This window comes from Schistocerca americana, chromosome X (genome assembly GCF_021461395.2).
Source record: "Schistocerca americana isolate TAMUIC-IGC-003095 chromosome X, iqSchAmer2.1, whole genome shotgun sequence".
NCBI classification, from domain to species: Eukaryota; Metazoa; Arthropoda; class Insecta; order Orthoptera; family Acrididae; genus Schistocerca; species Schistocerca americana.
Window position 1 is genome coordinate 424,563,451 of NC_060130.1, and position 15,509 is coordinate 424,578,959.

At 42.1% G+C, this 15,509-nt stretch overlaps 1 protein-coding gene across 1 annotated transcript in view; it reads left to right on the forward strand.

Annotated features, from left to right (window-relative positions):
• The window catches only part of LOC124556058 (stress response protein NST1-like), a 630,068-nt gene that overhangs the window by 218,291 nt on the left and 396,268 nt on the right, over positions 1 to 15,509 (forward strand). The window lies entirely within an intron of this gene.

The following is a 15,509-nucleotide window of genomic DNA, read 5'->3' on the forward strand; positions in this document are numbered from 1 at the left end:
GAGTATTTCACCGCAACGGTTTCTTTGAACTGTCGATTTTCTCGACAACGGCTGAGAAGTGCATCTTGGTGCTTTGCCACAGTACACCTCTGGCCATGAGCTTTTATTATGCGAAGTATGAATCGAATCTGAATTTCACGATTGGCGGCCTCCCCTAGTCAGCCGAAAAATTTTCTGACTTCCCAGCTCATCTGCTCGGAGGCGCCTGGCTGGTTGGTCGATGAGATGGGGAGAAGTCTGGCGGAGAAGAAGAGCCCCGGTGATGAAGTGATTCTGTTCCATCTGCTTCCAAAATTGAAGACTCGTATTTTCGTGTTTTCGTTTGTCTCGTCGTTTCGATAAACTAAACCACGGTTATTCTGAGCACCAATCAGTAAAAAGGAATTTTTGAAGAAACTGGTCCTATCTCCGACTCTGATGTCATGCGGTTAACAGATAACACGCTTCCTAACACTTGGCACTGAAAAACTGTGTCCTGCTCTCTCTCCCTCTCTCTCTTTCTGTACCCAATGAGGTGTGTCCTGAGCAGCACAGTCGAGTCTCTCTCTCTAACTTTTAATTTATTTACCTTAGCCAGTCCTTGTGGCTCATACATTGTGTTAAATATTCGGTTTTGGCAGTGCCTGAGTTCTACGGCACCCCGAGTCCTCAAAGGTCACCAGACTACAGGTTCTCACTCCAATTTTCTATCTCATCTATGGTGGGCAGTTTATTTCGAAGACAGCTCTGTTTTGTAAGTTCTGTTCACAAAAGCGTCCTTCCATACCTCGCTATGAATGACATTTCCTCTGCTTCCACATTCAAGTTGTAGGGGAGACTCTGCTGGTGGACTTACACTAAGGGAGATTGTTTCTGTATTGTGACTTCAGTGACCGGCACCCATCTGTAGCTCCTCAGAGAAAGGCTGGTTGACCGCATGGCAGTGAGCTGTGCAGCTACCAGCTAGTGTCTTCCGACAATTCTCCAAGGGGTGGGTTCCTCTATCCAGCTAAGATGATCCGCTGCACACCCTTGCGCATGCAGCTCAACTTAATATGCTTCCAGAGTGGCCTTTTATTTAAATGAACGATGAAACTCAATGTAAATATGATAACTACGTTAATTAAGTACTTGTCAGTCACTGGTACTGATACACACCTCACTTACTGATGAGGACTGATTATTCCACTTTCATTGGTTTCTTTAACTCAGGTTTATATCAGTTATGGGACAGTTTTGTAAAAACAGTTACATAGCAAGGTCACCATGATGATAAAATAATATAAACTACAATACTGTGTGCTGGCAGTGTATTTGTGTATAGTAGCTCAGCCAGCTCTGTGCCAAAAATATAATATTTATCCCTTGGAGTACCAGTGGTTTCTGCCCTGAAAATACCATTTCATTAATTTTTTTAAAGTACCAGTGACTTTCGCATGAAACCACCGATTTTACTGCAATACAGATACATCTTGTTGTACACTGAGATACTTCTACAAATGTAGTACATTGTAGCAGTCTGTGACAGCGTTCAAAGCAAGAGTCGGCGCAAATATTGTGCTACGTTATTATTGGAGACCGTGACATTTTATTTTTTTGTAGGGATCATATTGAGATGGTCATTGACAGTGAAAATAAGTACATCTAAAGTTACTGTAAGATAAATTTGAGCTGGTACTAGGGATGTCATGAGTGGTTTCAAAATGAAACCACTTGAGCAGTACGTACTCATGATATAAATTTACAAAAGTTTTAGGCACTTTTCTGCTTACTATTTACCACTGTAATTTGTTGTAGGCATTAGGAGTTTATGGAAGTTTCGAGATGTGGGAATTTGGCTAGGAGAAATGAGAAATTGCTTTCAAATATATCTCATTAAGTGATGCGTGGTTGAGAATTATGTGTCCCAGTGGTTCCAAAGTGAAATAACAACTCTAAAACAATTGATTGATTACTTTTGGCATTTTCTTCTTGTATTCGTTGCTTACTATGATAATAAATGTCAGTTTTGTGAAAAATTTTAAAATTATTATTTTTTATTTCGATGGTAGTCAGAGGACTAAGGAGTAATCCTGTCAGAGTTTACACTATACTCGCAGCTGTAACGTGACTTGAGATTCAGTCACATTTGTCAGCACCGCATTTTCTTAAGGTGTAAGTCACTTGATGGAGGTGGTATTTATTTATTGTAGCCGGTAACAACGTTTTGTTTCGCATCAGTTTATTTGCGACATCTTTCGAACCACTAGAGTTCCTCGCCAGATCTAAAACGCTTACAGAACTCTTAAAAATGCTTTCAACTAATTTAACCTCTAGGTTATTTCTCAATTGCCGAAGTCTCAGCTCTCACGTCTCCATACATCAAAATGGAAATCATGTAATATAGGACTTTGCTTGCGCTGGAGACGACCAATTTATATGCTTCTCAACACAATGCGAGAAATATTCTGCGCGATACATATCATCCCAAAATTATGTCATACGTCATATAAGCAAGAAAGCATCTTGTAAGATTATAACATATTTGTCTGCAAGAAACCTGTATAGGGCAGGTAAATATTTATCATGTGTCCATCTTGCGGCTACAATGTGATGTTATGCTGTGAGTTCTTTACGCTGTCGACCTATGGTCATGTACAAAATAGTGAGAAGACAAATGTTGCGTTTAAAACAGGGTGAAGCAGTACACTATAGCATGAAACGAAATGAAGACAGAATTGCAGCCATCACAACAACTGAAGATTTAATACGCATTAAGCTGCCGGCAAAATATTTACGCAACAGAACATATTTCTTTCAATAACAACAGAAATTCAAGTGGTTACCTTCGTAATCGAAAGATAACCTAGAGATTAATTTAGTTGGCCGCCTTTTACCAATATAATTAATAGAGGTTTGTTCATATTTGATGTCTAATGTTAACACCAGTCGCTCGAAACGCGTCGCGAATAAATTAAAGCAAGCAATAATACACAAACATTGTGGAAAATATTGGGAGATATTTATAAGCTTCATTATGACACAGTCGCGGCAAACCAGTGTCGTCATATCGTATATGATTAAATCAAACTGCTGAGTTCAAATACTTTCGAAACTATTAAAGATAGCTAAACAAAACTTACACCAAATAATCAACGAGGGTTTTGCTGTACAGTGCTCCTACGTTTATGCCCTATCAAAATATTAGAACAACTATGCATTTACAAAATGGAACCATGTATTTTACGAACGGCAATCTGAATCCTGAACAAGAATAAGATAATGTAAGAATCGTCAGTGTTCACTGTGAAATGTCTCCAAAAATAAGCATAACTAGTGGTAAATGTGAAGGCGTAGACTGACGCCAGTGGACGGTTCCAGCTGCTCTTCCACGTGTGGGTGGAGCCAGCGGCCGCGACGGTTATAACAGCCAAACAAATGTAAATGGCCTTCGTACGTTCTGACCGAAGCAGAGGCGAAGTGGTGAGACGCTGGACATGTATTCTGGAGGAACGGGATTTAACCTGGTAGAGTATTCCGTGATTTCAGAGATAACGATCAAGGCGTATCCTGTGGTAGTTCAAAATGGCTCTGAGCACTATGGGACTTAACTTCTGAGGTAATCAGTCCCCGAGAACTTAGAATTACTTAAACGTAACTAACCTAAGGACATCACACACATCCATGCCCGAGGCAGGATTCGAACCGGCGACCGTAGCTGTCGCGCGGTTGCAGACTGTAGCGCCTAGAACCGCTCGGCCACTCCGGCCGGCCAGTGATAGTTACTTTGAAAGGATGCAGTAGATTTCCGTTCTTTTGCTTGGCTTGCCCAAGCTTATGCTCCGTCTCTGATGACCTCGACGTCGACGGGTCATTAAATCCTGATGTCTCTTCTTTCTTTTAATGTGTTCTGGCATTAACACGTGAATATAGTCCCTTTCGTTCTCAGTGAAGAGAGACCAGACCAGCAGTAGCTATAATGGATAGATGGCCCATTGTCTTTAAGATAAATCACACTTTTCTAAGGAAGAGATGGACAGGGTGCACGCTCCTCGCATTAGCTGGAGCTTTAACACCGCTCTTACTATGCAGCGTAATGTACTTCCTCCTTGCTTTCATTTAATCTGGAGTATCACGCGATTATTCGTTACTGACGCCACACCGAGGTGGTGAAGAAATATAGCTTCTTCTGTAAATTGAAGAAGAAAAAGAGAGAGAAGGAACTGGAAGAAAGGTGAGATCGTTAGAGAGGAATCAGTCCTTCAGTTGGATGGAAAGGGAGATTCGCCACAGCCATCGTGAGATCCATATGATTCTATTTAGGCAAACCGCAGATAAATTTCACTCAGGATGGCCAGACGAGAGTTTGATAGCACCTTCCAAATGTGTCTACCTGTCTGATGTGTGAAACATTGCACTATCGTGCTCTACTCCGTAGTTAGACGGTTTTTGGTAAGATAAGACAATAACGATCTCGCATCGCATTCCCTGGCGTATTCGCGCGAAGTACCAAAAAGCAGACTTTTTTTGCTGCTAATCTCACGATGTGCCAACGGCCTTGCCGCAGTGGTAACATCGGTACCTGTCAGATCTCCGAAGCTAAGCGCTGTAGGGCTTGGCTAGCTCTTGGATGGGTGACCGTCCGAGTCTGCCGAGCGCTATTAGCAACCGGGGCGCACTCAGCCCTTGTGAGGCTGTTAAGGAGCTACTTGACTGAGAAGTAGCGGCTCCGGTAACGAAAACTTACAACGGCCGGGAGAGCGGTGAGCTGGCCACGTACCCGTTAATACCCGCATCCACCCGCTGAGGATGACACGGCGGTCGGTCGGAATAATCATGGTTTGCAACACGTCTAGACCGTCTGCCAGTCTGGTTCTACACTTGAGTGTATGAGAGCGTGCGTATATGCTAGGTGTATCATAAACTGACCCGGGTGAAAATATACTGGTACGCCAGTAGAGGACATCTCAATAGGCATGGCTCTGCAAACAAGGCATTTGCAAGAATACTACGATTATTTTATTACGAGCCGCCACTGATTTCAGTATGAAATATTGTCCTAGTTGCTGCAAATGAATTTGAATTGTAAACTTTTCGATTAAGACCGGATCTAATGGGATTCAAATTTCACCCATGTCGTACCTTAACAAGAAAGAAAAAACTGCTTCACCACGCTACATGACACAATTTACTGTGCACACGTACCTACTAAGGTAGGTGTCCCAGGCGTCGTCCTCGCATTTGGATGCAATCCTGTACTCATTTCTGCAGTCACGAAATATTTCAAACACCCCGAAACATCTTGTAAATCTTGACAAGACTGTACAATACGCTACTCCAGTTCTCCAACTCTATTAACTAGAGTGCTGTACACTTCACTTTTGAGATAAGTCCAGACAGAATACTCCAGAGGATTGAGGTGATGTGATCTTGGAAATCTAAGGTACAGGCCGTGCTCGATCCATCCACACTGATGTGTTGGATGCCATCTTACGTCAGCAGCAAAACATACCGGTGCTCAATCATGGCACAGGTGAAATTTGATCCCATTTAGATGGGGGTTTCAAATAAATCTGCACTGAATACTACAATATTTCATACTGAAGTCGGTGGTGGTACTTAACCACACATTGGCAATTATCTCGCTTCTGCTGGAACGATTTTTTTCAGTCACTTTATACTTCGAGACGTGTCAGTTTTCGCTAGTAATTGTTGACGCTATTATACGCCGCTAGCAAGTGTACTCTACGGCACTGGCTTCCTACTTAGCATACATTTATCGCGAATCTCTCGCCCAGTGCAAATTCCCAAGCGACTGGAAATGAGTGCAGGTGACTCCTACATATAAGAAGGACAAAAGAACGGATGAGAAAAATTACAGATAAATGTCCTTAACATTGGTCTGCAGCAGAATTCTTGATCACATTCTCATTTCGAGTATAACAAATTTCCTTGAGACGGAAAAGGTTCTGTCCACAAATCAACATAGTTATACAAAGCATCGCTCGTGCGAAACTCATCTTACCCTTTTCTCACATAATATTCTGCGAACCATGGATTAGAGGTAAGAGGCAGATTCCATGTTCCTAGATTTCTGAAAAGCATACGGAATGGGTTCCTCGATATGTGAGTGACTTCTTAAGTAACAGAACCCACTATGTCGCCCTCGACAATGAGTGTTCATCAGAGACGAGGGAACTGTCAGGAGTCCTCTAGGGAAGTCTGATAGGAGCGCTGTTATTTTGTTTACGCATAAATGATATGGCGGTTAGGGTGAGCAACCAGCTACTGTCTTTTTCTTATGATGCTGTGGTGTACGGAATGATATTGTCGTTTGGTGACTTTGGAAGGATACAAGATGACTTAGACAAAATTTCTAATTGGTGTGTTGAATGGCAAATAGCTCTAAATGTAGAAAAATGTAGGCTAACGCAGATGAGTAGGAAAAACAAATCCGTACTTTTCGAATACTGTGTACTGCTTGACACAGTCACATTGATTAAATATGTAGGAGTAACGCTGCAAAGCGAATTATAATGGAACGAGCATGTAAGGATTGCAATAGGGAACGCTAGTGGTGGACTTCGATTTATTGGGAGAATTCTAAGAAAATGTCGTTCGCGTGTGAAGGAGACGACATATAGGACACTGACACGACCTATTCTTGAGTAATGCTCGAGTGTTCGGGATCCGCACCAGGTCGGGTTGAGGGAAGACATCGAAGCAGTTCAGAGGCGGGCAGCTAGAGTTGTTACCGGTAGGTTCTAACAATACTCAACTATTACGGAGATGCTTCGGGAACTTAAATTGGAATCCGTCGTAGAAGGCGATGTTCTTTTCGAATTAACACGATTGAGAAAATTTAGAGGATCGGCATCTGAAGCTGACTGCAGAACAATTATACTGCCGCCATATCACGAAGAGAAGAGAAATTAGCGCTCGTAGGAAGACTGTTTTTCCTTCGCTCTGTTTTCGAGTGAAACAAGAAAGAAAATGACTAGTAACGGTACAGAGTAGCGTCCGCCACGCACCGTAAGGTTGCTTGCGAAATATATATGTAGATACAGAACTATTATGATACAATGACACCATTGTCATTTTCCTTCTTGTATCTGTGTTTGCTTTGAACCAAGTATTTCTTCTCGTGCACAATTCTTTTTCTTTTTTGTCGTTGTTGAAAATTAGTGTCAGTCGACAATGAGACTCTTAGATGACGAGCTTTAGCTCAATTCCAGAAAGATTTGCCAGACAATTGCACTCGTCTTCGCGAAGGATCAGTGTCAAAGATGTAGGCAGGTGGGGCACTCCGATCTAAAATATCCACAGGCGCGAGGAAGGGGGACTCTGGGAAAAGCTCACACCACTATGTTAAACGGGACTGGACGTTGTGAGCACTGAGCAACGCTCTCAGTAATTGTGGCACGGGATATCCCTGTGTGAAACCAGTGGCAAGCATTTATCTAACCAGTGAAGTAAAACGGCAGTTTTGTAGGTTTTCATTGGATACCTGTATCTGTGACAGAACTGAGTATATGTGGTGCAATAAATTTGAACCCATCATGTTGGCTATGTGTTGTGGATGGCAATAGTGCGCACTCCCTCGCTGCGTTATTGTTCGATTTCCTAGGAGGGGTGGTGGGGGAAGGGGGGAGGGGAGACTTCCAGGTGCGTGTCTAAGATTTCCTGATTAAACATCACGCCACTGTCATTCTCCAACAGCGCATTTTGTAGGTGGATGGGTCGTCGTTACATCTCAGTTTTGCTGCTGAAAGAACCGAACTTTCCAAAACACACTCAATTAATGTGTAAGCCAGCTAAACTGCGTGCACGATCTCTTGGACTCGACTCACGGGATAGAATACCGAAAGGTACAAGGAAGCTGCTTGGGGTGAACGTAGTAACTGACCTTTCGTATAATTCTTTATGTGTGGTTCAACTCTTGTTAGAAAATGAGGAGTTGGATCAGTCACAATATTTAATACTACGTGGTTCATCCTATGTGCAGGAAACTGACGGAAGCAGGGTAGTGTCTGTCGGTGTAAACAATTTTGGTGCGGAAGAGGTGAACCTACGAAGTGACGCACTGATAACGAACTTACAGTTGTTAGAGGGAGACGAGTTGACGAGGTATTTCAGTGTAAAGTATTTGGTGTCAGAACAGTCTCCCGATTTATCCGCACTGAAAAATTTGAAAATACGTGACAGGGTGAACATGAATAGGCTATTGGAGGAATACATGGAATTATTTAATCCGCCTAGACGACTGCCAGCTATGCCAGTAGCGCAGCGTAATATTCACACTGGGAGTGAGTCACCTTTATACATAAAACCGATTCGAGTTTCCTCATGATCCACAATCATTAATGGAGGAGTTTATTAATCAGCAGCTCCGAGACGTAATTATAGTGGGACGCGCTAGTCCCTTTGGAGTAACTAAAACTATCATTCTAGATGCAAATGAATGACCTGTTCCGAGAAACTATAGTATTGTCTCACAGCGATCAGCCACATAATGCTACAGTTAGTTAAACGAAAGGTTTAGAGGAATCACCTGAAGTCACCTCTATAAATGTATGGGAATTCCGTAATTAGTAAAATCTCTGTACTCCTGATTGCTGTGGGAAGGGGGTGGGTGAGGGCACAAGGTATTAATGATTGAATTTTTCAGGTGTTAAATCATTATTTCCTTTAAATACGTTACTTGTGGATTAAATTACTTCCATGTTAATAAACGATATTCCATACTGGAGGCAATGGACGCTTGCTAAGTAGCAGATTCCGAGAGTAAACGTTAGAATTCGCTTAACGTAACCAGGTTACTGATTAGAAAACTATGAGGGACGTCCATGCAACATGTAACGGTTAACCTTGAGCACATTCAATGTCGCACGTACGGCAGCCATATCGGGGATATGCTATGACCGAATTGAATCCTGATTTAAAGGTACAGCTGTACCTCAGTTTTACGAGTAACAACTGCTCTTAGAACAATAATGTATTTCTACTTCCATTTAATGGAAAACTTCTGAAGCGACGGTTTTTTTTTATCACAAGAGTAACACAATTTTTTCAGCCAGGATATCCATGCAGGCGGCCTGGAAGCCTGAGCAACGCGCGACGTCCATGACCGACTGCAGTTTCCTCCGGAAACGTCCACTTTAGCAATATTGAGGTCAGCTGGCGAAACGCGCCAGCTTGACGAACGTGCAGTACTTCTTGCACCTCCCTGCTACCACTTGTTCCAGCGTCTTACAGTATCAACGAAATAAGGTTACAGTCGTCATATCTCTTCGGCGTGATAGTTACAGGGAGCACCGGCTCTCCTGGACAAGAATTGGAAAGCATTCACTTGTGCTTTTAGTGAAGGAACCATCCCGCCATTTACGTGAATTCAACAGGCAACCCATCGAATACTTAGATGACGGTGGTTGGAGAGCATTTTGGATCTCAGACGTTCTTTATTCAAGTCTAGTATTCTGCGCACCTCTCTTTGTAAGCGTCGATTGAATTTCAGTTTCTCCTCGTACCGTTCCTTGAATTAAGAGAAGATGTTGCACATCGCAACAACAAAATCCAATGAAAGTTTCAAGCTTTTTAGCGAGAGAGGTGCGAATGGATAAGTCGTAGTCTTTATTACAAATACTGTGGTTTGATGCCCCGTCGACCACGATGTCGTTAGAGGCGGAGCCCAAGTTTGGATAGGAAAAGGACTGGTAAACCAAGTCCTTTTCATTAGACATATCCTACTGTAAGTCTTACGCGATGGAGGGAAACCGCGGAAAACCTAAATCTGGAAAACCGGATGAAGATTTGAACACCCGTCCTCCCGTATGCGAATCCACTGCACTACCTGAATCAGCTCATAATCACGAGAATCTCAAAGCGATTTGAAATGCTGTTGGTTAATACCGCTATAAAACGCGAATCTGTCACTCACTACGTTAAATTGGTTGCAACAGCCAGTATGGCCTTGGTTTAGTGTGCTCTACAATGCGTGGCATTTTCCCCACGTGTCTCATGACACGCACACCCGTGAACATTTCTTTAAAACACGGTAAGAATTAGAAATAACCAGTACCACTACCCCGCATTCTTTAAGGAATCGCACACCCATGCATAAAACGCCGTATCTCCTGAATTATGTACCGCGCAATGATATAATTTTGCGAGTACATGCAGAGTTATATGTGGATACACTGTGCAAAATGTATTGCGGTAGAGTTAGTAGTAAAGAAGTAATAAATTAAAACGTTATGCCTGGTACTACAGTTTCACTGCATGAACTGCTAAAATGTAGTAAGCGATAAAAAAATTTCGATTTATCATTTTATGGGGGTGTCACCGAGAAAAAATTTCGTGAAGGTTTGAAATTATGCGTAAAGTTTGTTGGAAGTCGCTCAATGCTCACATTCTTAAATAGTCGATGAATATACACTGAAGAGCCAAAGAAACTGGTACACCTGCCTAATATTGTGTAGAGCCCCCACGAGCAAGCAGAAGTGCCGCAACAGGACGTGGCATGGACTCTATTGATGTCTGAAGTAGTGCTGAAGCGAAATGACACCGTGAATCCTGCAGGGCTGTCCATAAATCTGTAAGAGTACGACGGAGTGGAGATCTCTTCTGATCAGGACGTTGCAGGGCATCCCAGATATGGTCAATAATGTTCATGTCTAGAGAGACTGGTGGCCAGCGAAGGTGTTTAAACTCAGAACAGTGTTCCTGGAGCCACCCTGTAGCAATTCCGGACGTGTGCGGTATCGCATTGTTCTGCTGGAATTGCCTAAGTCCGTCGGAGTGCACAATGGACATGAATGGATGCAGATGATCAGACATGATGCTTACGTACGTGTCACCTGTCAGTAGTATCTAGACATATCAGTGGTCGAATATCACTCCAACTACACACGCCCCATACCACTACATAGCCTCCACCAGCTTGAACAGTCCGCTGCCGACATGCAGGGCCCATGGGTTTATGAGGTTGTCTCCATACTCCTACACGTCCATCCTCCCTATACAATTTGAAACGAGACTCGTCCGACCAGGCAACATGTTTCCAATCACCAGAAGTCCAACGTCGGTGTTGACGGGCCCAGGTTAGGCGTAAAGCTTTGTGTCGTGCGGTCATCAAGGGTACACGAGTGGGCCTTCGGCTCCGAATGCCCAAATCGATTATGTATCGTTGAATGGTTCACACGCTGACGCTTGTTGCTGGCCCAGCATTGAGCTCTGCAGCAATTTGCGGAAGGGTTGCACTTCTGTCATGTTGAACGATTCTCTTCAGCCATCGTTGGTTGCGTTCTTGCAGGATCTTTTATGGCCGCAGCGATGTCGGAGATTTGATTTTTTACCAGATTCCTGATATTCACGGTACACTCGTGAAATGATCGTACGGGAAAATCCTCACTTCATCTCTACCTCGGAGATGCTGTATCCCATCACTCGTGCGCTGACTATAACACCACGTTCAAACTCAATTAAATCTTGATAACCTGCCATTGTAGCAGCAGTAACCGATCTAACAGCTGCGTCACACACTTGTTGTCTTATATAGGCGTTGCCGACCGCAGTTCCGTCTTCTGCCTGTTTACATATCTCTTTATTTGAATATTCTTGCCTTTACCAGTTTCTTTGGCGCTTCACTGTAGTCTGGGTAATTTGCGCCTCACGAGTTGCGTTGCTTCAAGACATTTACACAGTTTCCAATTGTAATACTTGTTGTGTTAAACATTTCACATAATATTATAGCTCTTAACGAGTAGGAAACAACAGCATTTTAAATTTGTTCAATAGCTCTTTGAAATATTGAAAATCAAAGTTTTGTTGCCCCTGGAAGCCGCTAGGTACGCAACCTGCAACTGGCACGTGTCCCCACGTTAGCAGTTTTAGATACCACTTCGGAATGAATTTTTAATTTTTGTCTCTGTACTGAGCAAGTTGGCACAGTAACTGAGACACAGGCTCGTGTTTGCGAGGGCCGGAGTTCAGAATGCCGGGTGGCCATTCAAATGTAGGTTTTCCGTGGTATTTATAAACAACTCAAGACAAATTCCGGAATGGTTCATTTGAAGAGGACACAGTCAATTTCCTTACTCGCCCTTCCCTAGGTTGAGAGTATGCTCCGTCTGTAATGATCTCACCGTGGATCGACGTTAGATTCTAATACTCCTTCTTACTTTTCTTTCTGCAGTAGTCTGTGAACTGTAGAACATTTCTCTCGAAATTCAGAATTTCGCCTTCGATTCTCGGTATGGCACAAAATTTTTTACCTGTGAGAGTGTTTCACCATTTACTTAACGTAAGGTTGTTTTTAGAGTGTCTCGTAAATCAGACGTAGAAAGGAAGGAAAATTAGCATTTCAGGTCACGATGTTAAGAGCAGGTACGGTGAAGAAAATAGTATATGTCCTTTTCGAAGTAATCGTCTTGGCATTCATCAAAATCGATCTAGGGAAACTACAGAAAACCCAAATCAGATTGGCTAGACGGGGGTTTTGAACACTGCCCGTCCCCAATACGAGTCCAGGCGCAACGTCCCTTCCATGCATTGCCCCTAACGATGTTAATTAGAAGCACACGCTTCGCACGCGAGCACTGTCCTTGGTGCCGTACTGCTACACCGATCTTGTCCCTCGCATTCGGTACCAGCCTTGTGTTGCAAACAGATAAAAGTATGTCTTCTGATAGGAAAGTGCGTAGCTACAGTTAATAAATAAGTAATGGGGATGCTATCACGCTAAATGTTTTGAAAATAAATACACTTCTGATGATAACTAACATAATTCACTCGCAAATGGAAAATACTAAGATTGTGGCCTACATGAAGATCTCTGATGGATCGTGTTCAAGCCCTGACGGACTTGGCGCGCTATAAAATTAACTATACGAGCTACCTCAGGTATTACCCCGAATCGTTCAGGACATCTTAATTCTGTTTTCGCCCAAATTAATTGCGAAAAATTCCTCACTAAATTATGTACAATTTATTTTCATGGCTATATTAATCAAAGATATACTGGAATCAACTTCGCTTTTTTATTATCTTAACTTGCTGCTAATATATGAAAAAAAGCCTATTTATACCCATCATCTGCACACATTGTCTACAACTGATGGCTATAAAAATGCTTTTCTTCAAATTAAATTTTTTAAATAGAAATGTAGTAACTTTTGATGCCAGTATTTTAGTTCTAAAAGACATGAATTTCTGGTGTTTCAGTCTTCAAAATCCGAATGGTAATTTCTGAGAAATTGCAGTATTAAGAACTTAGGATTTATCTGTTCCGAACACGAAACTTATTGCCATCTTATGCGGAAATTAATGTTATTATATGGAGCTGTCCCTTTCAACTGCCTACAAGCGCTTCTATTTTTGTGGCTGAGACAGTGACACTTTTGTAAGCACTTACGTTTGTATCTTCAGCTCTCTTCTCAAACATATTAATCGTGTCTGGCTCCCAGCGCGTCCTTAAAAATTTTCACCACTCGAGATGGAATAAAATAACCAACTGTTGTATACTGGATGTCGTTTTAGAATATGTTCACATTATATGGAGGGGGCAGACCATCCATTTGCTCTGGGTGCTTTCCCTTGCTGGCATTCGCTATAATGAGAAAGTTGTATTATCAAAGCAAGCAGCCTTTATAGGCACTGTTCTTAATCTGAAATTTCCCTGCTTATGTGAAGTAAAGAGCGATGGAAACCATCAGTGTTAAGAGATGTGGAACGTGTCCCAAAAAATTAAGGGTGGTTATTATGCGGTGTTACAACGTCGAATTTCTGCAAAACCGTGGTTTAAGGGCACAAATTTGGACCGATTAACGATATCAACCATCATTCGACTCCGCTTCAACCAAGTCTCTTTTCCTCTCCATCTACATCGAATCAACAGTTACAGTTCTGCTGCATGTGAGAGTGGTTCTGAATCGGAAGTTGATTTAAACCACATCTTGTTTTCATGCCCCAAGTTTGACTGCGAAAGGGTGGACATTTTGAAAACATTGCTGAGCATGTGGTACCGTACCACTTCTCTTATTCATATTCTTCTCTTTTGTTTACCAAAGATATTCGTCTTTCTAAAATGATTGTTCATTTCTTTAATAATATTGGGAAAAATCTATAGGTTTTAATGGTATGCGTTTTTCATTTTTGTGTCCTGCTTGTAATGTAATTTCCTTAATGGTGTAAACTGATAAGTCGCAACTGTCTCATTTACTTCTCAGTGTATTTTTTATCAATTTATGATGAACAAAATTGTGACAGCTTGAGCTTTTATGTCTGTATATACGAATTTATGAGTTCTTTTCATATAATTCAATGTATAATGTAACCATGTGGTATGGATGACCACACAGAGTACATACTCTGGAGGCCAAAAAAATAAGAAATAATAATTCGAGCTGTCACATGAGGCCGACGGGGCGCTTCAGCTTGACATAGCTAAGAGAGGCTACTTACAAAAGCGGAATAGTCGAGAAAAGTTTAATTTAAAAACGGTTACTAATCATAACTGGTTAGTTCTGGTTGGAGCGACAACCAGCTGGAAGGCAAAGAATTTGGCATCTAAGGACTACGGTAACAGTTCTGCTTTTTTTCTGTCAAAGCCTCGAAAGAAAGATACACACCAAATGTGAATGGATTTGTAAAACAAGGAACTGATGCGTAACAATTGTAAAATAATAACTTCGCGGCATTATTTTAATGTCAAGATAAACATTATATTGCAAAATTACATCAGCAACTGCAACAAAAGGAAACTCGAAGGCATGTTGTTACAAACACACCTTTAAAATTCCATTTATGTCATCAAGTGTTTGAAATGTCCGTCATCTACTGTAGAATACTTTTGCAGTAACTGTTATAAGGACTTCTGGGCGTACTTACGAGAATCCTTTGATGTAACTGCAAATACTGTAACAATGCGATATTTTAAATCTCCTTGGGTCGTCGGAACTTGTGCATAGACATCATCTTTCAGTTTATCCCAGAGAAAAAATCCAGTAGCATCAAATAAGGCGAACGTGCAGGCCAACTAGTAACACCTTCAAGTCCTATTCAGTGACCAGGAAAGAGATGGGTGACTACTTTCCTAGGCACAAACGAAAAGTGAACCAGGCTCCCTTTGTGCTGATACCACATACACCCATGTGTATTTCAAATAGCCCTTCCTGTAGGAGAAACGGTTGCCCTTCGGGAAGAAACTGGGCGTATCTTTTAGCCGTTAAAGTTTCTTCAGTGAAGTGAGGACCATACCTCCAGTAGTCCCGCACCAAACGTTCATATTCCACTACCTCTGTTGTTTAACATGCCTTAGCCTGTACGAATTTCTCTGGAGCTGGATTATGAGCAACGGCTGGTAGAACATCTATGCTATAACTGTATAAGATATCTTCTCACGTAGCTAGTCGCTCCTCCCACAACCGAATCTGTTATACGCGTCAAATACTGCGTCGTGACATGTGCTGTTGAAGCTAACTCCAGTCGGGGGAACTGCCTCTCGCTACGACACTGTATCTCTGAAAGTACTGTACGAGGCAGTACTGTAATCG